Source organism: Canis lupus, chromosome 35 (assembly GCF_011100685.1).
Source record: "Canis lupus familiaris isolate Mischka breed German Shepherd chromosome 35, alternate assembly UU_Cfam_GSD_1.0, whole genome shotgun sequence".
Taxonomy (NCBI): Eukaryota; Metazoa; Chordata; class Mammalia; order Carnivora; family Canidae; genus Canis; species Canis lupus.
The window spans coordinates 4011681-4035456 of NC_049256.1; the positions used below are offsets into that span (position 1 = coordinate 4011681).

The window sequence follows — 23776 nt, forward strand, 5'->3', positions numbered from 1 at the left end:
CCTATCCTGGCAACTTGGTTCTCTTCCCAAGTAGAATGAAATAACACACGGATGCATGTGAGGCAAAGGCTGGCCTGTAGCGTCTCGCTTTAGGTCCCTTCGCCCAGCCTGGCTCTTAGGAGAGGCTCTGTTTGATCAAACCCCATGTGTTCTGAGCTGTATTTTATTTTACAGCTTTCCAAAGAGCTGTCCAAATGCTCCACCCCCTTTCCGCAGCGGAACCCCAGCCATCTCAGTGTGTGTTTCTCTCACCCAGCTGGCCCGACTGGAAGGCCTGTGCTGGGTGCCAAGAGGCCCCGTGTCCCCCAAGGAGGGGGTGATGCGGGAGGTGCTTTCTGTCTCATTCCATCATTGGGGGGTGCTGTCCACTGCCCCTTCCCGCACTCTCCGAAGAGTGGCCTGGCACCAGCCTTGAGATGCCTCTGCGGGTGGGTGGTTATGCTGCTTCAGATGGACTTTATACCTACATTTGTAAGATTTTATAACTCCTAAAAGAAATAATGAAGCCATACAATTGAGTGGTAGAAAATTTCCATGCAGCTACCCCCACGGAGAGCCCTGGAATGGTGCTGGCGCTCGCGGTAATCGAGGTCTCAGCATTTGTGAGGCAACACTTTTTTTTTTGTCTTGGTGCTAAGTGGCCCGTAGTTTTTCGTCGAGCCCTTCCCGCGTGCAAAGCTGTGTTCCGGGTGCTAGGGATATGATGATAAGTAGAGAGATAAGATCCAGGCCCTCCTGAAGCCAATAACCTAGTGATGCAAGATTTATGTTTCATGTTAAACATTCAGCGGAGCCTTGGAGCGGATGCTGTCCTGCTTGGATGGGCCATGCAGGCCGGTGGGCCCACGCCACTCACGTTCTCATGGTGCCGGCAGATACTTTCAGCCCCATTCGTGTTGGTGGCCGCCAGCCCTCAGCTGAGCCCCTCTTTGAGTCCCGCCCTTGGCAGAGGAGAGTGGCTTAGGTCCAAGGGCTCATCTCTCTCTGGGAGGCATCTGCATCGCATCACTGACTGTCCGGGATGGGTACACAGCCCTCCCTCTGGCTCCTGGGACTGATGGTTTTTTCTTGTCCTTTTTCTGCAACTGACCTAATTCTTTTGCTAAGAATTAGAATATAATGACTTTGCTCATCTCTTAATCTTACTCTTCCTTCTGTGCGGATGCACTGTTTCCTAGAAATTCATGGGCCCAATTACAAATATGTGTTTAGACTACTTTTTCAAAGTTGGTGTCTCTTCTTACAACCATATATGATACTGAAACCAGGTCAGTATTTTAACGGTGGTCTTCTGGACTAGAACCTTATACATGAAAGCAAGCTTAAAGTTTATTTAAAGGAAATGGCTCAGAAACAAGCAAACATGAGGTTCGCTGCTGGAACTGAATTTATACTCTCCCACTTCAAAATACTTTTAAGACATGGTCACGGGGTATCATTCACACGTGCTGTAACAGCTTTGTTTGTTGCAAATGACAGAAAATGCTGGAACTGGCTTTAGCATAAAGCAATGGTTCTCAACTTGGACTGGTTTAGCCCCACAGGAGACATCTGGCAATGTCCAGAGATATTTTTGGTTGTCATAACTGAGAATGTGTATTTAATGAGTAGAGGTCAGGGATGCTGCTCAACATCCTTTTTTGCACAGGATGGCCCCCACCCCCCTCCACCCACAAAGAATCATCTGGTCCAAATGTCAATAGAGCTGAAGTTGGGAGTCTCTGATGTAAATGACAGTGGCATCTCCAGGGTTCACACCCTCACAGCCTACCCTTCGAGAGAGGAAGGAATTTGCTCCTGGAAGCCCCCTCTGAAGGGAGAGAATGTTCTTGTTTCCCACAAGTCCCAGCAAACAGGTGCCCCAGCCTTACCACCTCAGGTGGTCATGCGCTCTCTGGCCAAACCCTAGAGCGGGACTCACTGACAGGTCAACTCAGCCAGGGCCTGATGCTGGAGCTGGCAGGGGCTGGTGGAGCCCCAGCAGGAGACTGAGATATGGTTTTATCAAAAGACAAGTGAACGTCACTTTTAGCAACAGGGATGGGGGAGTGAGATGTCCCTTCTTCTACTGATTGTACCAAGTAAGACTGGGACTTAGATGCAAGCACTCCGTAAAGTGCATTTTGGGTGTTTTCTCTACAGAATCAACAAAATATGCCTGAAGTATGTCAAAGCTGTGCTTCCCCGCTGGAGTCAGATTGCTCTAGCACCACTGAAATCTGGCTCTTTGATAAGCAGCCTGAGACAAGCGGGATCTGGGGCCTAAGGCAATTCTGGGCCATTCACTTATTCCCATTGGAACCAGGTGGACTCAGAAGGGCAATACTGCCAGAAGAATCCCTCTGTAGGCCCTTAGTCCTGTACATGTATGTGTTTACAGATGTGTGTACGCATGTGTTGGGCCGGAGATTGTGGCAAGTGTTGTTTCACCTAAAACTCTAAAACCTTCAGGATAGTGTTTTGCCATTCTCTTTTTTCTCCATTTCCTTTCTGCCTCCCCCCCCCCGTTAAGAATTATTGCACACAATGAGAAATCATATTAATAACCGACAGTACTGAGTGCTTACTCCGTGCCTAGTAGAGTGCATCTTAAACACACATTGTCACGAGTGCCCATGCGAAACATATTTATTTCTTTAGAAGATGAAACAATTGGTTCAAGAGGTAAGACAACTTGTTCAAGACTAAGTGGCAGGGGGACAGTGTGGGGGCAGGAGAGACATGGAGAGTGAGTGCTCTAAATCTGGTCCAAGCCCTGTTGCTCGTTCATAGATAAATCCCCACCCTGCTGGGCTGTTTGGATGTGACCTGTTTTGGTTAGTGGAATGACCGAAAGTGGGAGTGACACCTGCTATTTTTGGAGGGTAGCTTTGGCAGCCAGACATGGTTCTCTGCATTCTCTTTCCTTCGGCTCCAATGATAGCCATGCTCCAGCTGGGACCCGCTCCATTAGCTGAGTCCCCGAGAGCTCAAGAGCACAGCTAGAGTGAGCTGAAGTGGTCATCTCCCATGATCAAGTGGAAAATCTCTGATGGAGTAAGTCCCCGAGATTCTGGGGTTATTTGTTATCCTAGCAAAATATGATTAATTTTGACTGATTCAAGGGCCCTTGGAACTTTTGGTTTTACAAGGTTTGGATGCCTAGAGTACAAAGCTGAGAGTGAAGCACGTCAAACGGTATTTTGGTAACTATCCCACTGGCCTCTGGTTGCTTATTGTGGAGCTGTGGTGTGCTGGAGGACTTACCACAATGAAGCTGTGGTGGTGTTGGGTCCCATGGTCCTTCACATCCTGGGGACCAGAGTGAGGGGGAGAGTAGTGGGCGTTGGGAGGTACAGTGCGGGAGGTACTAGGAGGTTCACGATCTGATTTCTATGTAGACTTTTTCCTATTATGAAAAAATGAAGTAAGGATTTGTAGGATCTTTTATATGAGATAAAATTAGGTCCAGATGCTTTCTCTGGTCAATTCTTCCAAACATTTAAGGATGAAACAATAATGATGTTTCAGAAACTTTTCCAGAACATAGGAAAAAAGGGGAAACTTTCTCTTTTTATGATGCCAGTCTACTCTGAATATCAATACCTGAAAAGGACATTACAGGAATGGAAAATTATAAGAAACTCAGTTTTCTAACAAAATATTAGCAAACTGAATCCAGCGATATATAAAAAAGGATAATACATCATGTTCAAGTGTGGTTTATTCCAGGAATCAGAGCGCTTTAACATTTGAGACTCAATCAGTGTAATTCATCAGATTACTAGTAAAAAGGGGAAACCATATGACCATCTTGATGGATGAAGAAGAAAAAAAAAACTGGACTAAATTCAACACTCCTTCACGATAAAAACTCCCAGCAAGCTGGGAATGGAAACTTTCCTAATCTGATTAAGAATATTTACAAAAACCCCACAGCAGCAAAATTGCACTCGACGGTGAAACATGGGGCACTGTGGGGAGGCTGAGGCCTGGAGAGAGCCAGCCGCCGACACGCGCCGGAGTCCCCCAAACGCTCGCTTGCTTGAGGCGCTTGTGTGCGTGAGCGCACTTGGACACCCACTTACACACCAGGTTACAAACCTCATGACACTTTTTCTCGAGAAAGACCTGGAAGCGTGAGTGCTTTCTCCCTTCCACGTCAACAAGTTGAGGTGTTCAAACTCGATGAAACCAAACCAAACAGGCCAAAAAGACACCAGACATGTGGTTGAGACTCCACGTATGGTGAAGCTGTTGTGGGTCGGTAGAGAGCAGTTTTCATCTAGACCAGTGATTCTCAACCTTGGCAAATGGCCAAACATCTTTTAGAGAAAAAAAATTTTTTTTCTCGCAGAATCTCCCAGCTTATAAATAAATTATCTTTGTTTTAATACTTAAGTATGTACAGTTGTAAAACCATGTACAAGCCTTCTTATAAATTCCACACGTACATTATAACATTTTATAAGTTTATATTTATAAAGGTTTGTATCTCAATCAATTCTGTAAGTGACTCTATACCAAATCATGGCTTTCACTGTGAATATGGTATTGGCAGCTAAGGTTCAGTTTTTTCCCATTTTTAATCTGGTATGACCGCCGTATCACCTTCCATTCTCCCATCATTTCTCTCTACTCAAACCACTGGCAAGTGTCGCTGTGACACTCTCTAGTTGTCTGGCTTTCACTGGGCTCCATGCATCTTTAGATCAGAGGTGAGACAAATGCAATCTGCAAACTGTTTTTGTAAATAAAGTTTTATTAGAACCCAGCCATGCTCATTTTTTTCTGTGTTGTTTATGGCTGCTTTCATACTACATTGACCAAGCTGAGCAAATGCAACAGAAATGGAAAGGCCAGCAAGACCTGACATATTTTCCACCTGACCCTTTGCAGAAAGAGTTTGCATGCCCTTTATTTATGTGATAAATCTGTTACTTTAATAGCTCGTTGAAATTAAGGGAATACTTTTTTGGCACTAATGCCCTCATAAAGCCCAATGCAGAAGTGGGTGTTGGCAATGCTAAGTTATGGCAGGTGGGTATTTAGATGATTCAGAATATATGCACAGATTATTGTTTCTGGGGTAACTTAGATCACTTCATACTACCAGACACTAGGTGTTTAGCACTAGCATAAAATTAGAGGGAACAACTTACCAGCTAAGGCAAATTCATTTATAGTTGATCAGTTGATCTAATTTGTACGTTGATGTCACCTACAGGTGTTTTCTTGGTCTATGTGAAAAATGGGTATTATTCAATAGACTTTATTGAAAATCTATTAGGAAACCAAAGATGAATCAGATACAGTTCTTGACTCAAAGTCACGTGGAGCTAGAATTTAGAGGTCTACTTTATTTCAACACTGGGAATTCAAAGTGTCCCTAACCCTCTGTGAACCAACTTTTCATGGGAATGTCCCATTTTTGGCCAGTGTAAATGACAGCTAGTTTGGCTTGTCTTCCACACTCCTATGTTTCTATTTAAAAACTACAGTTGATCCTTGGATAACATGGGTTTGAACTGCGCAGGTTCATTTATGGGCAGATTTTTTTCGATAAATATAGTACTGTAAATGCACAGTATATAATACATATAACACACAGAATATGTGCTTACTGGCTGTTTATGTGATTGGTAAGGCTTCTGGTCAAGAATAGATTGTTTGTAGTTAAGGTTTTGGGGAGTAAAATTCTATGTGGATTTTGACTATGCCCCAAGCCTCGCGTTATCCAAGGTTCAATCGTGCTTCACTGGAGGAAAGTGGTCAAGGAAACAGGTCTTGAGAAAAAGAAGGTATTTTCCTTCTGTAGTTTGAAAAGAGGTATTTTGCACACAGTGTCTGAATCTAGAAAGGGCATGTGCCCATCTATCTTTCCAACAAATATCCGCCTAGAGTTTTCTATGGCCAAGTATTTGGCTGGGAGCTAGGGCAACAGTTGGGAACAGGAAGCCATGCTTCCTATGCTTAGATAACATCCAGCCTAGGCCTGCAAAGGCTTTCTGCAAGTGTGGGAAGGTACACCCAAGCACTACGGGATCCTGCAAGAGGGGGAAAGTAAGGTAAATCAGGAGGCAGGAAAGGCATCTTGAAAGAAATCAGATTCGGGTTGAGACTTTAAATATGGTAGGAGTTAGATAAGCCAGCAGGATAGGAGGAACTCTGGAGGCACGATAGAGAGCCTGTGGCTAGGTATATTATTGGAAACTTTTGAGGAAGGAAAAGACGAAGATGTCTGTGGATATGATGATCATATGTCACTGAGATATTTGCAAACTCTTGCCTTTAAGCTTTTTCTTTTCTGGCCTGGGGTCCATGTCAAAGAATTTAGACATCGTCTTTGTGATAGCTCATTGCTTGAGGTCGATTGACATTTGATGCTACATCTTTTTTTTTTTTTTTAAAGCCAGCACAGGAGGAAGTTATACTTTCCCACCCACCTAGTTTCCACATAATCTCAAAAGTAATAAAACAGACAGACCAGTCTGTATTTGCCAAACTCTCTTATGCTCTGAGCTTGTAATATATTGGCCTCTTTCTCCTTCCCTCAAAGAAGGAAACTTTGCTCTCATATTTCTTTCTGTGAGCAAGACAAATGCACACACACGCGTTTCACAGGAGTTTAAAAATGCTGAATTTCAAGTTCGAGAATGCTCCTTCATGATACTTTCTCTGCTTTCCTCCGTCAGGTCAATTAGATAACAGATGCCCTTGACTGAGAGTGGAAAGGGTACCTTACACTTTGGGAGATTTATTTTAAAGGAAATGCTTTATGAGTGAGGTCTGCTTGGGTGGACTCTACTGAATGTCTGTGTGGGACAAACTGTGCCCAAACTCTTTCCTGGAGCTGGCACGACAAGGTGCTGAAGGCGGGGGGGGGGGGGGGGGGGGGGGGGGGATTTGCAAACAGATTAACTTAAAAGCACATCTTTAAATGAAGCTTTTGGGAAAGGCCCTCTGACCCCCTTGATCACAGTCCTGATCCAGCTTGCTCTCCATCACGTGGGCGCTCACGTTCGTGATGGGTGCACGTGGAAACTGGGTGCAGAGAGCAGGCTTTCTGTCCCCAACCTGGTTCTCTCAAACTTCCCAAGGCCCCTTGGGCAAGTTATTATATACATTTGGACCTCAGTTTCTCATCTGAAAATGAGGTGTTTGCACCAGATGACCGCTAAAGTCCCCTCTCGCTGGAACATTCTGTGAATGAATCTATTGAACATGTTTAAAATCCCTAGACAGATGGAAATGGAGGTCAGAAGTTTATTTAGTACAACATTTTATGGGGAAACCAGCACACTCACAAAAGCTCTTGTACTTCTTGCTACTGTCATTTATGCCAGTTCAGTGTTCAGCAACACTAATAATTTGATTTGGTTTCATCTTCTGGAAAATTGGGATTGAGGGCAAGCTATGAATGTGGGTGCAACGTCTAACAGGTGACATTCCACGGTTGTGTCCTCCCCACCCCCAAAAGCCCTTATCTGAAAGACCACTGTTCCAGAACACCTGGGGCTTCTTTCCACGAGCATCACGTTATTCTCATTAAGTGCAAGAACCTGCAACAATTATGTAAAAGTGTGCATATGGGGAAAATTCAGCACATTTCACAAGGGAACGGGTATACAAAGCCAGCTTTGAACCTGCAAATGTGGGCTGGCCGACATGCCACAGGTGAGAACGTGCTAGTGAGGGAGTGTCGACAGGCCTGGAGCCATTAATTCATGCATCCTCTGAGACACTTGGGCAATTGTTTGGGGTTTCCGGTGCTTCGAGGGCGGCCTCCTCCTTGGCACGTGTGGGCGCTGCTGGCCAAGAAGGGTCTCTTTTGCTCACTCCTGGTTTCAGGTCTTAAATCTCTTTTTTTACCTTTCTATATTTATCTCCCTTACTATCCTACTTTTCCTTTCTTCTCAGCTACTTTCTCTTTGGTTCCAAGGCAACAGACATGGACAAGTTAGAAAGAGTGGGGGGAAAAAAGATGTGCTAATTTATAGTTGATAGTCACTGATGTAGCCAGCATAACAGAAAACGCAGAAAAACCAGTCAATCCGTGTGTTTCTGTGCCTCTCCTGGGTGCGTGCCTGGGGGGGGGGGGCGGGGGGGCAACTTCTCTCTGTGATGGGACAAGTGGAAGCCGTGCGCTCCCACCCTGACCGCAGAAGTGCAGGTGCGAACGACCAGGGCTTTGTCTGGGGTACAAATTCCTCTGCCGGTGCCAGGAGCATGTGCCTCTGGTTGCACACACACCCTGTGCACATACAGGGGCACGCACGGAACACGCCCACCACACCTGCGTACCTGGCAGCACCGCACCCCAACGACTATGAGCACACACACACACCCCACAGCGCACACAGGCCCACACGTGCACACACTTGAGCACATGCCACACGCATTGCCTCCATTCCCAGTGAGTACACACCTGGTATGCCTGTGCTCCCCCTGCACACCCAGGCACACTCAGGCACACATTGCCTGCGTATACATGGTGGAGGCGCAGAGACCAGGCCCCTGAGGACGGAGGTGATGGAGAGGGGGGATGAAGGACGCCGACACAGGGCAGCGAGAGGGACATGGGCTGGGGGGGGGAGGATGCGGTGACGGGGGAGAGAGGGATGCGGGCTGGGGGGAAGGACACTGTGACGGGGGAGAGAGGGACGCGGGCTGGGGGGAAGGACGAGGTGACAGGGGAGAGAGGGACGCGGGCTGGGGGGGAAGGACGCGGTGACAGAGGAGAGAGGGACGCGGGGTGGGGAAGGACGTGATGGGGGAGAGAGGGACGCGGGCTGCGGGGGAAGGACGCGGTGACGGGGGAGAGAGGGACGCAGGCTTGGGGGGGACGTGGTGACGGGGAGAGAGGGACGCGGGCTGGGGGGGAAGGACGTGGTGATGGGGAGAGAGGGATGTGGGCTGGGGGGAGGACGCGGTGACGGGGAGAGAGGGACACAGGCTGAGGGGGAGGGACGCGGTGTCGGGGGAGAGAGGGACGCGGGCTGGGGGGAAGGATGCGGGGACGGGGGAGAGAGGGATGTGGGCGGGGGGAGGACGCGGTGACGGGGGAGAGAGGGATGCGGGGGGTGAAGGACGCGGTGACAGGGGAGAGAGGGACGCGGGGCGGGGGGTGAAGGATGCGGTGATGGGGGAGAGAGGGATGCGGGCTGGGGGGAAGGACGCGGTGACGGGGGAGAGAGGGACACGGGGGGATGAAGGACACGGTGATGGGGGAGAGAGGGACGCGGGCTGGGGGGGAAGGACGTGGTGATGGGGAGAGAGGGATGAGGGCTGGGGGGACGCGGTGACGGGGGAGAGAGGGACGCGGGCTGGGGGTGAAGGACGCGGTGACGGGGGAGAGAGGGACGCGGGCTGGAGGGGAAGGACGCGGGGACGGGGGAGAGAGGGATGCGGGCTGGGGGGGGACGTGGTGACGGGGAGAGAGGGTCGCGGGCTGGGGGGGGGACGCGGTGACGGGGGAGAGAGGGACGCGGGCTGGGGGTGAAGGACGCGGTGACGGGGGAGAGAGGGACGCGGGCTGGGGGGGAAGGACGCGGGGACGGGGGAGAGAGGGACGCGGGCTGGGGGGGAAGGACGTGGTGATGGGGAGAGAGGGATGCGGGCTGGGGGGGACGCGGTGACGGGGGAGAGAGGGACGCGGGCTGGGGGGGAAGGACTCGGTGTTGGGGGAGAGAGGGATGCGGGCGGGGGAAGGACGTGGTGATGGGGGAGAGAGGGATGCGGAGGGTGAAGGACGCGGTGACAGGGGAGAGAGGGACGTGAGGGGGTGAAGGACGCGGTGATGGGGGAGAGAGGGACGCGGGCTGGGGGGGAAGGATGCGGTGACGGGGAGAGAGGGACGCGGGCTGCGGGGGAAGGACGCGGTGACACGGAGAGAGGGACGAGGGCTGGGGGGGAAGGACGCGGTGATGGGGGAGAGAGTGACGCGGTGGGGGAAGGGCGCGGGGACGGGGCAGCGAGAGGGACGCGGGCTGGGGGGGAGGTCGCGGTGTCCGGGGAGAGAGGGACGCGGGCTCCCCGGGAGGAAGCCTGACCGCCTCCCGCCGGTGGAGACCGGGAACATGCACGGACCGTGGTTCCAAGATCTCGACATTTGAAACAAAGCAAAACACGCGTCGCCTGCCGCACCCTCGCATACGCGGAGCCCTTGCACACGCACGGGGCTTTTGCACACACGCAGGCGCTCTGGCACACGCAGGGCCTCGCACACGCGGGCGGGAGGCCCCAGGGTCGGGGTCGGGCGGGCCGGGAGCAGCCGCGAGGACCCCCCCACCCGGCCGAGCCCGCCGCGCCCCGTGGCTCCGGGCCCCCGGGGAGGCAGGGGCGCCGAGGCCGGCAGCGGCGGTCGTTCCCCCCCCCCTCCCCGGGTCCCCGCGGAGCGCTCGCCGGTCCCCGGTCCCCGGAGCACGTGTGCTCGTGCGCTCTGCGGCGGGTCCGGCCCTGCTCCGGGGCCGCACACGGGCCGCAGCAAGGTCCCCCAGGACAGCGCTGGACACGCTCGTCGGCTGGAGGGGCGCCCCGGTGCCGCGGCCGACCCCAGCGCCCGCCGGTGGCTCCGGTGCGCGCCTCTCCGCGGGGCGGCCCTGGCGCGGGCTCAGGGAGCTCAGGGGGCTCAGGGGGCTCAGGGGGCTCAGGGGGCGCGCACCCCTCCCGGGGACTCGGCCTGCTTCAGGTGCCCGCAGGGTCCTGCTGGAGCTGCTCGCGGCCCTGTGGCCCAGGGCACACCCCTAAGTCATTCGTGAGCCTCGGTTCTGCAGCGTGGCCCCCAGCGAGGCTCCTGGGATGCCCCAAGACATAGGAGGGACGGAAGGAAGGAAAGAGGGAAAGGGGGAGGTAGTGAGGGTGAGAAAGAAGGAACGAGGGCGGCGAGAACAGGAGGGAGGACGGCAGGAAGATGTGATTTCCAGAACTGGGCTTATGGGTCCTGTATTAGAGTTGTCCCTGGGGGTGTTCAACAATGCCCTGGTGAGGAAGGCCTCCTGTGTTTTATTTACTAATTTACCTTAAGGATTGTATTTATTCGAGAAAGAGTGAGGGAGGGCGAGAGCTCAAGAAGGAGAGGGGGCCCAGGGAGAAGCAGGCTCCCCACCGAGCAGGGAGCCCAACCTGGGGCTCCATTCCAGGGCCCTGGGGTCATGACCTGAGCTGAAAGCAGATGCTTATCCAACTGAGCCCCCCCCCCAAGGCCTCTTTTAAATGCACATAATCCAAGGGGTCTTAACACATTGAGGCAACGAGTTCCTCGAATATTTCGCTTTACAACAGTGGTACCTAAGACAATTGTGTAAGGTTTCCCGCTCCTTCTTGTGATACTTATCGAGCACCTGCCATATGCTAGAAGCAGCATGTACCTCTGGGGAGGGTACACCTTCATAAAGTTTTTGGGCTTGTGAGCTGCTGAAAAGTGGGCAAAGTTATGAAAAAGAAATATAAAGGCATCCTGGCTCTTAGTGGATTTTTGTAAACAGGTGCAAACTACCAGCAATTTAATAGACTCTGCATCTACCAATACAAAAAGAATTGGTATCACCAAGACATACAAAATTTCATATAAAAACAATAAAAGGTCAATGATAGAATTATCATTGTTTATTAAAATAAATTATTGATGACGATTATGCTGATAACTAAAAACAAATGATAGATGTAAATTCATCATTTCATTTCCTTAGTTACCTTCTGAGGTAGTAAACTCATTTGGCAAGTGACCCATCACAAAGCTATTTCCTTTTTTTTTAATTTTTTTAAAAGATTTTATTTATTTATTCATGAGAGACACACGCACACACACACAGAGAGAGATTGAGAGAGAGAGAGAGGCAGGGACACAGGCAGAGGGAGAAGCAGGCTCCATGCAGGGAGCCTGATGTGGGACTTGATCCTGGGTCCCCAGGACCACACCCTGGGCTGCAGGCAGCGCTAAACCCCTGTGCCACCGGGGCTGCCCAAAGCATTTCATTTTTTAAAAAATTTTATTCATTTATTCATGAGAGACACACAGAGAGGGGCAAAGACACAGGCAGAGGGAGAAGCAGGCTCCATGCAGGGAGCCTGACATGGGATTCGATCCCAGGCCTCCAGGATCCCACCCCGGGCTCAAGGCAGCGCTAATCCGCTGAGCCACCCAGCCTGCCCACAAAGCTATTTCCAATGAGAAGCATTTACGATGGAACCTGCAGCCTTGTGAAATCAGCTTACACAATTTGTGTGTGTAGCGGAATTACAGCTTTTCCTACTACATTTTCTCAATGCCAAACTGTGTTTTTGACATGTGACATTCAGGTACACATTCATAGAGCCCACTGGGCGCAAGGTGTCCAAGCCCATCCTATTCCTCTTCGTTGACATACATCATTGTAGTGACGTTAATTTGCGTTATTTGAGATAACTGCAGGCAATCTTAATCTAACTTTCTGCCTCAGGACATGCACTGGAGGTGGACTTTAGGAACCAAGGCAGGAATGCGTCTTGAGGACTCAGTTGCATGTCTGTAGTGTTCCCTGAACAAAAAACCAAAAAGCTGCCTCATGCAACTAACTCCTAACTAAATTATTATGAGTTGTGGGGGAAAAATGGATTGATGTGAATTTGCTTATATCGTTATAAATATAAAGAAAGTATATTCATGGAGAGGACAAAGTGTCGACCTCTCTGCCCTGCCCTAACTGCACCAGGTGATGTAAAAAATACATCTATGTTTAAATGTTTACAAACTTTACTTATTTGGTAGTCTTCTCTTGCACAACCTCATTAAAAACAAGGGAAGAAGCATTTCACCGAGTGGTCAAGTTATGCAAACATGTAGTCACTCTTGTAAAATCCAACATACGAATCAAGTAGAAAAGTGACTGCCATAGTGGTGAGACCCCTTGTCCCAGCCTCCTGACTGTAGACTTGAGCTAGTCACCTCCTGTGGAAATTTCCATTTCCTTATCTATACACTAATCTATCAATCAGTCAAGCAATAAAATATAAATGAAATAATCTATAAGAAACAGGCCCTATCTACCTCACAGGGTGGTTGTGAAGACCAAATGAATAGCTTACGAGTTAGTTAATATCCTGCTTTGTTCCAAAAAAATAAAAAGAAGGATGTAAACCACTGACTCAGAATGTGGGAGTGCTTTGAAACTCTAGCTCACTACAGATACGGTAAACATTCTTACCGATCCAGCCAGTGAAAGGGCACGATTCTCAACAAGACCAGGATTTAATATGTAGAATTTAGATACCGGAGAAAAACACACGGTTACAAGCAGTTTCCAGTTCTGCTCGCCATCCAGGTCATTCTCCCAGTACGCCAGCAACTCACAGTAGAATAGTCTGCAGCTTAGACGCCAGGAGGGTTTTAGGATTTAGGCTCTTTAGGAAGAGCCACAGGACGCCCAACAGGCTATTCACCCAGTACTCTGTGCCTATACCGTGGTAGTTTATCAATGAATTGATTGTGATGTTTGCTTCATGTCTGTCTCCCCCATTGGACTATGGGAGTCACGAAGGCCGGGTCTGTGTCTGTTTGGCTCACCGTGGTGGCTCTAGAGCCTACTGTGTCTGGCGCATAGTATGCCCTTAAGCATGCTACTTGAATAAAGGAATAAATGAAGGAGTGACCGTGCGAATCTGACCTCTTGTCCTTCTTAATTAGCAATGCTAGGGTAAGGCAGGCAGGCAGGCTCCATCAAGGAAAAACTAACTATGGTCAAAGGGAGGGAGCGGTAGGCCCAGAAAAGTGCCCAGGCAAGTAGAAAGAGCTCCCTGTCTCTATGCATATGCTTCTCCTGGCCAAGTGCCCTTCCTGCACTCTGGGTAATGTACATATGTTCTGGCCATGCTCTGCTGAACTCAAATTATAGTATTTTGTTCCCCTCTCCAAACACAGAGCCAATATGAATGGCTTTCCCAATAGCTTTAGTCAGTGGAAAGACTGAGCAATGTAACCCAGCCTGTGGCCAGCGAAACTTCAGGACAAGCAAATCAAATAGATAAAGCCCAGATTTTGTCTACATGGCAAAAATACCTGAGGATATATATATCCTACATGTACGTATATGTCTCCATCTGTGAATGGTTCCGTTGTGTTAAAGAATCAGTAAGGAAATAGCTGGTGGAGTATATAGGGTTCACACACACACATGGAATATATAGGGTTCACACACACACACACACACATACACACTCGCATACACACAGAATCAAAGAGTGGTGACTGGATCCCCTGGATGTATGATTAATATATGAATTACACATCACCCTTGATTTAGAAAATTATGAACATGGAATGTGAAGAAGCTGAGCTGGGGAAGGGACTATCATGATGGTATTTCTCTTTGGGTAGGAAAAAGCTCCTAATTTCACTACATTTTTTAAGCATCAACAATATTGAGTAATTATGCATAAATAGCTATGTCTATCTAATTTTGGTAGAAAACATTTCCTCCAAAGTGAAGTCGAAGTTAATATTAAAATGTTTTGAATAAGGAACTCATTCTTTGGACACTCTGCACTTTCCAAAACCAAGATAAAAATGTCACTAAGGAAAATAATCCAATTGGATGAGTAAAGTGGCCGCTACCTAATTATTACCGATCCTTTCAGAAGGCACATTTAATCTTGAGATGATTATTTCAAATTTGACATCTGATTCTTTGTTGAAGTCATAGGCTTAGTGCCTGCTATTCCCTACTATGCTTTCTTTTAGAAATAAAAACACTAATTCTCTGAAGGAGTACCCTGTATTGAAATTAAGCAGGCATAAGGAACCCAGGAGTTACCGTCTTTGATCAGAGCACAGAATATTGCTTTATGCTAAAATGAGAAGTTTAAGATGTCTTTACTTATGTGAATTAAGAAATGAGGGCTGTGTTGAATATCATAACGTAAATAAAAGACATTCTTGGATCATACTGGGAATGCCTTGTTGCAGGCAAATGTCAAGTGCCGGAAAAATGAAGATAGATTGAACGGTCCAGGAAATGAGCCAGCACAGGGCTGATGAAGGACAAAGCTAGCCACCCTAATTTGATCCTGGACGACTTCTCCCTAACATCCTCCCCACCCTTCCCCCATCCTGGTGCTATAAGAGAGAGACGTAGTTTAACATGTGGCCAGTCTCCTATTTAGTTCCTGGCTTCCTAAATTTTGTCCCCCCACCCCCACCCACCCACAAAACCATTATCCCAATTACTGCTGTCTGTCCTGACTAGTCAGGGGTAGATAATTGAGGCTGCGTAGAAACCTTTCTCTCTTGCATCCTACTCAAACATCTATCCACACGACAGGGCAGCAACGTCTTATTACATAGAGTGGAATGTTGGGAAACCAGGTACTGGTCGTCAAGACAGCCCTGTCTAGGAAGTGACTAGCAGCCCAAGTCTGAATTACTGTTGGCAAACTTTGCAAGGCTGTTCTGTTCCAGGAATAGGGAGATGATGACCATGAAACTTGGAAAAATTGGTTTGGGGCAAATGATATGATACATGATACATTTTCCTGCTATGGAGAATGGCATGAACAGAGGAGGGAAAGGTAATCCAAGTGGTCTTTGGTTAAGAATGTGTTAGGCTCTGCAAGTCTGCGAAGGTATGTGCCCAGGGTCTGAAATTCACATGCACAGGGCAGATGTTTCAATTTCTGTATTCATTTCAGGAATGTGAGATCGAAAACAAAACTGCTTAGGAATTATCTGTGCGATTTTATGGTAGGAGTACTTACTGTGCTGTGACATTTTATGGGAAGAAATTTTTAAAAATACACGAATGTGAAACTTAAAGAATCCTAAATGTCTTTTGCCCCAAGAGAACAATTTCTTTGGTTTTTATCGTCATTATTATAATTCTCTTGTAGTTTTGGCAGTTGGCAATGTGAACTCCTGGATAAAGAGGTTTCAGTTTAAAATTACAAAATATCTCAGAGTAGTAATTCCACACCCATCTAGCCCACACTCCGTTCATCTATTTCCAACCAGGAGACTTGCGTGGGCCAGCTTTTTTGGATCAGTTTTCAATAGTATTGTTAAGTTGTCCAGAGTCCATCAAAATGCTTTTCAAACACAATGGTCGCTGCCTCATTATCAGTTGCTGGATGCCGTCAACTCCGGTCTCATGCAGGACTCTGACATGAAATAGAATTTATATATCCTTGATGAATAAATCCCTTTTTCCCCCCACTAGTCCCTATTTTTTTTCAAATAAAAGGCTTATTTTTTTAATGTATTTATATTACAACCAGTTCTCCAGTATGACTCCTGTTTGTTTGTAATGATATGGTCAGTATGGTTTCTGTTCATTCCTGACTTTCAAAGAACTCAACTGTGCAAATACCAGGTCATCTGCTGATTAGCCAGACAGGCTATGTGCTAATCCTTCTGTTCTCTGAAGAGGGCAAGCACAGATTTCACCTTCTGAAACATGTAGCGCATAGATGCAATTTTGAAATGAGATTCCAATAGAAATAAATATTAATGTTCTTTCCTCTTTTGTGTATGTTTGAACATTTTCACATTGAAAGGTTTAAAAATGTCTTGACATCTCACATGTCATCGATCCTCATTATTTGCTACTGAATTTGTGAATTCACCTGCTTGGTAAAATTTATTTGTAACCCTCAGATCAACACATTCAGGGCTTTGTGGTCATTCGTAGACATGCACAGAACATCAAAAAATTTGAGTCAACTGATGGACATGGTCCAAGGTGAGGTTGAGCAAGATGACGCTCTGACGCCTTGGTTCAGCTCATGCTATAAATAAGTGTCATTTTCATGGTCTATTTAGTGCCCCAGTTTCTGCATTTTTGTGCATTTTATTGGTGATTTTGCTATTTAAAGTGATCCCCAAGCAGAGTGCAAGAAAGCTGTGATGTGCCTCAGGGAGAAAACACGTGTTGTAGAGGCATTTCATTCAGGCGTGAATTCTAATGCTCTCAAGATGAGTTCAATGACAAGGACCAACATTACATTATTAAAGAAGGTGTCTTTAAACAACAATGCACATGAAAGGTCATGTGTTGATCTGCTGATAAAAAGGTGACCAGAAGCTCGAAGGAACGAACGGATCTTGGATTGCCCCTGGGAGCATTGGTTCAATATTGGCTAATTCTGCAAATAAAGAGACTCAATTGTATTTGCATATAAATGGAACTCATCTGCATCTAGGCCCAGTTGGTTAAGCATCTGACTCTTGCTTTCAGCTCAGGTTATGACCTCAGGATTGGGTGATTGAGTCCAGCTCTGTGCTGGGTGTGGAGCCTGCTTAAGGGTCTCTTTCTCCCTCTCCTCTGCTCCTTCAGGGCAGTGCTCTCTTTCTTTCTCAAAAAAAAAAAAAAAAAAAAAAGAGAGAGAGAGAGAGAGAGAGAGAGAAGAAAAAAGAAAACCACACTGAAATGTTTGGCTGTGTTGCAAGCCAGGCCCCTAATGGTCTCACTTGCTATTTACTTGATTCGTTGTAGATATTACCTGATTCTATTCCTCAGAACAGACTCTTATCTGTGATGTTATCAAAATATTATTATTATCATTTTATTTTAATTATAACCTTCTTTCTGTTTGATAATTGCCTTGTAAACTCCCCAGTAAAGAGGTTCTGTTTAAAATTATGATTTCAGAAAAAGCTGGCAGACATATCCTCATTGTTCTTTTCTCAGCATTTCAGTGTCCAATAGACTGCACCATCTAGAAGATCAGGGAACTTGAGTCCTCCTGCACTGGTAAGATCTTATTTATCCCCTAGACCTGACGTGGCACTTGGCACCTAGTAGGTGCCCGATGGGGTGAATGGAGTTCTAATTAAATGTAGAGTTATAACATGTATTAATTTTAAAAACCTTACAAAATAAGTAGTGACTTACATTTAATGCAACAGCTGGGAAATGGTGCCCTTAGGGCAGAAGCTGTCTTAGATGTTTAGAGACTTGGTATTGGTTACAGAACCTATAAAAGGCACAAAAATTTTACCATAAATGTCTATAAAACACACATATTTCTTGTGATAAATAATAGAGCTTATGTATTTTACTGGTTTGGCAACTGACATCAATAACTGTCAATAAACAACTGAGATAAACTTTATTAGTTAGACACAGAATAGTGAAATATTGCCCAGGGGACAGAAAAGCAAATTTAAATGATGACATCCTGGCTTGGGAATGATTTCACAATTAAGGTAACTTCTATCAAGAGGGCAATATTTTCCAGCTGTTCTCTGCAACCTTTACCATTTACATTATATGCTTTATTTTTGTGGAGTAATGGAGGCAATTCGTTCTAAGTATTATAGTTTGTTCTGCATTTGGGCTTCTTAAGAACTGATTTTTTTAAATCCAGGCGGTTGAACAGGATATAAATGTAATTTTAATAATAGGAACTGAAAATTTAATAATATGGTATTAATCTTTAAGTATAAGTGAATAATACTAGTCCTCACTCACTTTACTTCCTACATAATTCTGGCCTATTAATGGAATTTGTATTCAAGGGAATGCTTTATTGCAAGATTTTTGTTTTTAAGTAAAGAAGTTTTCAACAGAAATGCAAATGAAAAAATAGAGATAAATGTTATGATACCTATATGGATTGATGGAGATATTTATATGAATACATGTATGATTAAATTGTTCAAAATATCCAGAAAAAAACAAAAAACAAAAAACAGAGAAGCAAAGGTGGTTTTTACTTGGAGCCTTTCCTCATTTCTTCAACTACTTGAGGCATTTATCTATCTATCTGCCATATATGTATATATATATGCCATATATATGTGTGTATATATATGTCATATATATGTATGTATATATGCCATATATATATGTTAAAAGAACATGTTTGAAAAACTAAAAAGCATTTGCAAAATGTAAAAAGTAAAGTGAAACAGAAGCTCTCCCCACCAAACAGAAGTCAGACAGATGCTAGTCTTGCATACGAGCATAGTAACTGAGGGTTTGGGTTCATACCTGTGCTAATGTTGCTGAAGAGATGTTATACAATGGGTTAAATTAATTCTTTAAAAAATAGTGATGATAGTTTCCTCATGTTTTGTGGCACATTGATGGAAATATGGCTGATTTATGGCAATAAAAAGCACTATTAGTTATTTTATAGTCTGAGTCACAGAATCTTCACTGGAATGAAGAAGAACAAAATGTAATAAATGAACAGAGATGTTTGATCCATTAAAATGAGAAAATATACTTATTATACCTATATATATATATATATTTAAATATTTTTTTGCTTAAAAGTTCTTTTCTTGGGACACCTTGATAGCTCAGTTGGTTAAGTGGTTGACTCTTGATTTCAGTTCAGATCATGATCTTGGTGTCCTGGATCCAAGCCCTGCATTGGGCTCCAAGCTCTCTGGGCCATCTGCTTGAGATTCTCTCTCTCTCTCCCTCTCCCTCTGCCCCTCTTCCTGTTCCTGCAATCTCTGTCTCTCTAAAAAAAAAAAAAAAAAATCTTTAAAACAAAACAAAAAAATAACTCCTTTTCTTTTATTTGGCCTTTCTGATCCTTTTTACATTTCTCCCTTTCTCTGGGCATACTGCCTTATGCCATCTGGGTCACTATCCGATACGTTTTCACTGACAGCCATGCAACAAACTTCAGCCCTGACCAATCTGGGATGCAAAGAAAATCAGTTTTCTTTTCGTTGTTTGCATTTTGGAAATTAAACAGAAATAAACCCCAGTCTCGCTCTTCCGCTGGCCCAAACGAATTACTTTTTTTTGTTTTTTTGGAGTTCTTTCAGCAATGAGGAACGAAAGATTAAAGAAATGGGATATTCTTTTAAAAATTCTTTTTTTTTCCGTAGACACACCTTATATAACAGGCTATGTCCCTGGAACCCGCTGGTCTTGGGGCTGTGGGCACAGTGACTATTTCTTGGCGGAGAACAGATTTCAAGCAGGAACTTGCTCTGTAGTCACCCAACAGGGTCCAGAATCTTGCCTGCTCACAGGTGATGGGTTTTTGTGCCACTAGCTTCTGGAAGGCCAAGAGGAAGTACACACAGTATTTTTATTATAGGACTGTCCTTAAAACATAGCCCGAGGAGCCTGTGGTTTGAATTATAGAGTGTCTCAGGAGAACTTCTGGCATCTGGTTTGACAATCATCTTTTTAAAAAATGTAGTCTTTTGTGAGCTTGTGACCCAAAATGATATGGTAAAACTAATGCTGGAGACTCACAGTGGCTTAAGTTGCAATAGTTATGCAACTAAGAGGAGAGAATAAAGGAGTTTGGACACTGGATGGAATTTAATAAAATTTAGTAGAAAATGGAAGCCCCATCTATTGTCTACCGCATAATTCCCAGAACCTGCGAAGATGACCTTATTTGGAAAAAGGGGCTTTGCAGATGTAATTTGAGCTAAGGGTAAGGGTCTCAAGATGTGGAGATCATCCTGGATTATCTGGTAAATCCTAAATCCAAGACAAGTGTCCTCATAAGAGACAGACAAGGGGGATCCCTGGGTGGCGCAGCGGTTTAGCGCCTGCCTTTGGCCCAGGGTGCTATCCTGGAGACCCGGGATCAAATCCCACGTCGGGCTCCCAGTGCATGGAGCCTGCTTCTCCCTCTGCCTGTGTCTCTGCCTCTCTCTCTCTCTCTCTGTGTGACTATCATAAATAAATTAAAAAAAAAAAAAAGAGACAGACAAAAGAAGAGGAAGCCATACAGCTGTGAAGGCAGAGATTGGAGGATGCAGCCACAAGCCCAGGAGCACCAGGAGCCGTCAGGAGCTAGAAAGGACAAGGAACGCATTCCCTCCTAGAGCTTCTGGAGACAGCTTGGCCCTGTTGAAATCTTGGATTTGGACTTCAGGCCCCCAGAACTGTGAGTGAATATATTTCTGTTATTTTAAGCCACACAAGTTGGGATGATTTGTTGTGAAAGGTGCGGGAAACTAATTACCTGTCTGTCTCCTCGTAATATCCTCCCTGTATTCCTGGTTTTGCCAGTTTGTTCTTACCTCTTAATTGTATATATTTAATTATCCCATGAACTGTCAAAATTGTCTACCTATTAACCGGAAAAAAAAATCATACATCCTAACTACGCTCAATTTGAAGCAACATTTGATTTCTGTACTCACATATGTATTTTATTACCTACATACCCATAGGTATCAAAATATATATAGATCCATGTTTAAAAAAAAAAAAGCTGCCTTTTGTGTCTATGCCATCTCGGGATGTTCTTTAATGTCTGTATTAGATTTCAAGCCTCAAAGCAAAGGGAACTAGACACCTCAGACTCCGCGACAGCAGCCCCGATGACAGTACCTGTTCTTGATTACACTTTTCAGGCCTGTCCTTTTGATTTAAAAATGAGTCTGAATGTGTGCCGAGAGAGTAACAGAACCGGGGAACCGAAGCCGGGAAACCTACTTCTGCTCCATCGTTCCTTGTTTCAGTCAATGACATGGGGACACATCAAGTCCTGCAGGCCCGCACCCCAAGGGTTTCCTATCCTGCACCCCAAGGGTTTCCTATCCTGCCTTCATTGGGTGCTTTCCGCCCCTAACCTCCCTCTCTGTCCTCAGTGCTTAGAGCTGGTCAGGCCAGGGCACTTCACCCTCGGTTACCCTGACCCTTCTGCCGGCCTGCCCTTCCCATCCTCCTGCCAGCCCACACGTGCACACGCACACAGGTGCATCCCGCATGTGAGCACACGTGCACACAGGTGCATCCCGCGTGTGAGCACACATGTCACACGCCTGCCCATGCAGGGATTCTGGAAGCCCAGTGGCCACTTACCAGCCAGCCTCCGCTTCTCCTGGACCAGCCGGGACAGGGCACAATGCACAGTAGGAAGGGGGACCTCAGGTGTGCACAGAAACCTGACCGCAGAGCTACGCTGCGGCTCCGCAATTCTAGCACTAGGTAGACGCCCAGGAGAAGGAAGACCCGTGCCCACGGAGTCCCCTGCGTGAGTGTCCACGGCAGCTTGACTTGGCCTAACCAGCCCGGCGAGGGTGGTGCATATGCAGGTCCCTCCTCCCGGGCGCCCGGCCGGGCCCGCCTGCACCTGCACCTGCACCTACACCTGCGTCCGTGGCCCCCGCGTGGGCCGTCCACGGGCCCACCGTCCCGCGCCAAAGCTGGGCAGGGAGGCTCTCTGGGGTGTGTTTGTGGATCAGCGTGGGCCCGATGCACCGTGTGGCCCCCAGGCCCCGCTCACAGAGGCGGGGAGGGCCGTGAGGCTCTGGCCACAGGCCTGCGGCTCGCGGGCAGCGGGACTCCTGAAGCCGCCTCTTCTCCGAGGTCTCTGGCTGCTCCTGCCCTGGTCTCCGTTACCTGCCCCTCTGCCTCTGCCTCTGCTCTGCCCCCTCCTCCAGCGCGGGCCGGCCTCACCTTCCCGGGGGCCTGACATGAGCCTGCCCGCAGCCTCCACGCCCCCCACCCCCGCCTCCTAACCCAGCCTGCCTGAGCCAAGTGTCGCTTCTCCTTAAAAGATGAGGAGGGAAATGACCACAAGTAACTTGCTGTAATAGCTCGTTTCCTTTTATTCTCATCACTGACGGATGAATGCTGTTATGTGGTTCCGAACTTGGGATGGAAAAATCCATTTCACGTCCCTGTGTGTCTGCACCTGCCATTTCCTCCGCTTGGAAACCTCTTCCCTTCCCCTCTCTCCCCAACCACGGCTCGTTTGTCAAGATCCCTTTCCCGGGGCCCACTCCTCCCTGCAGGCAGAGCTGGAGGCCGCGTGATGACACCGGAGGCAAACTCTCATGAATCTGAAACAAGACGGGCCTACGCTTGAATCTCAATCTCACCTCGTATGAGCTGTGACACCTTGAACAAGTTTCTTAAACTCATGTATCATGTTTTCTCCGTTTGTAGAGCTGTGAGGATTCAATGATGCGTTGAATGTGTTCCTGCCGGGCTCTCCAGCACCGCAGGGCCCCCCCCCCGCCGCCCCCGCCCCGGGGAAGGGTGAGGTGGTGCTGAGATGCGCTCCCCGTGGCCTCCCGTGGGCTGGAGCCGGGGCGGGGGTCCCCCAGGTAGAAGAAGCCTCCTGAGCTCACCTGAGTGTGTCACAGGGTGGGCTCGTTCTTTAGGTGAACAATGATGTGGAAAGACTGGGAAGCAGCGAAGGGATGTGCAAAGCACCAGGCGCCGGTAGGTGCCAACAAGTGGGCGCTCCTCCCTCCTGTTCCCCGCCGCGAGCAGGCCCCTCGCACAGCCTCCCACATCCTCCAAGCCTCCGGCCTGTGCTGTGCTCAGTCGCTGCAGCCCCAGGGCCCAGGCCCGGCTCGAGCTCAGTGGATATTTGCTGAATGAATGGATCAGTGGGTGACAATGTCATGGAAGAGTCACTCGCTGAGATTTCCAGCCACAGACCTAGGAAGGCTGCGATGGAAACACCTCCTGTTTCTCGCCCACCCCTCAGCCTGCTCTTCAGGGCTGGCCAGTCTGCAGGTCTCCCCAGGAAAGAAGGCGTAGGCCTGTGCCGGAGCCTTCCACTTCTGCTCCCTGGCCGTGGGGAGGAAAGGGGACGTTGTCGGTGACAGGGGAGCCCAACGCGACAGGAGAAGGCAGGGGGCAAGTCCGCCCTGGCCCGGCCCGGGCACCAGGCCGTGCTCCTCGCTGGCTTCCTGCGCACAGGACTGGAGTTTCAATGTCTGCTGAGGTCTCTGGAGCACTCCTCCCGTCCCACGCTTGTGCTCCACAATCACCCCTGAGTGAAAATGAACCGATCTTCCATGAAGTGTCTCCAGAACACTCCATGAGGAAGGAAGTGCCCTTGAGCAGGGTCATTAGCACCACTTCTGGCTGAGAGGCCA

The 23776-nt window shown here is 47.6% G+C and overlaps 2 long non-coding RNA genes across 2 annotated transcripts in view; one reads left to right on the top strand and one right to left on the bottom strand.

The window, feature by feature from the left end:
• Positions 1-5215, bottom strand: part of LOC102151223 — an 18424-nt gene extending 13209 nt beyond the window's left edge. The window contains exons 1-2 of the long non-coding RNA XR_005384109.1: positions 5142-5215; positions 3247-3388 (exon numbers count right to left, since the gene is read on the bottom strand). This is a non-coding gene — a long non-coding RNA (uncharacterized LOC102151223). The remainder of the gene's footprint in view (positions 1-3246; positions 3389-5141) is intronic.
• LOC119867599 lies at positions 2912-21085 on the top strand. The gene is made up of 3 exons (XR_005384108.1): positions 2912-3036; positions 17637-17699; positions 19799-21085. It is a non-coding gene; the product is annotated as an uncharacterized LOC119867599 (long non-coding RNA).
• The last annotated feature ends 2691 nt before the right edge of the window (positions 21086-23776 follow it).